Genomic DNA, 1,011 nt, shown 5'->3' on the forward strand with positions numbered 1-1,011 from the left:
TATTCTGCCTTGTTGTTGGTTGCATTGAACTCACAACTGATTGCTTGGGGGTAGGATGTCCCCTGTCGCGATTTTAGTATGATCCCCAAGCCAATTTGTAATGTCCCAAAAATAAGACCCGAAATTTCCTTTTTTAAATTACTAAAAGAGTAAATCATATCATTTTCATAAAACCAAGGTATTCAAAGTTTTATCAATACATCATCGTTATCAGAGTAAATCATAGAATGCGAAAACATGTGGTGTGTGCTCTGCAAGAATCCCGAGCTCTTACCTTTGAAAACAAAAGTACCTGAAACATAAACTGAAAACCGTAAGCACAAAGTTTAGTGAGTTCCCCAAGATACCACATACCATACAAACATATCACATAACGGGCCCGCACTAACTTGCGCAACGGGCCCCGTCCACTTAGTATAATGGGCCCCACCCTAACTCGCATAACAGGCCCCGCCGAAATGAGTATAACGGACCCCGTCCTAACTCACTTAACGGGCCCCACCCACATACAATTCATATAAACATAACAAGCAATAGCATACAGAGTAACCATCGGGCCCCGCCCAGTAAGCATATAAGCACATATACATACAAGTGTCACACAGACAACGAGTATTCTAACATAACAAATCATGGGTTGGCATTGGTGCCATCGAATCGCTAAATATAGTGAGGAAACTCACCTTGTACTGATGAATCCCTAGCTACTGGTTCGACAAATCCCCGAGCTATCAATATCAAATAACATCCAATTAATAATTGGATTGCAATACATAACCATCAGTCCATAAATACGTTAAATGACCAATTTACCCCTTACCTAGTTTGGACCAAGAATTAGGCCCAAACCTATAATCCAAAAGGCCCAATAACCAAAATTATCATACAAGGCCCATTCATGGCCCAATTTTCCAAATTAGGCCCAAATCCCTTCTACGGGACTTAATCCAATAACTAACATATTCCCATCCAAAAACACAAGATTCAAATGACCCAAAAAGCCCTAAGCAT

This window comes from Lactuca virosa, chromosome 5 (assembly GCF_052849685.1).
Source record: "Lactuca virosa cultivar CGN04683 chromosome 5, Lactuca_virosa_CGN04683_v6, whole genome shotgun sequence".
Taxonomy (NCBI): domain Eukaryota; kingdom Viridiplantae; phylum Streptophyta; class Magnoliopsida; order Asterales; family Asteraceae; genus Lactuca; species Lactuca virosa.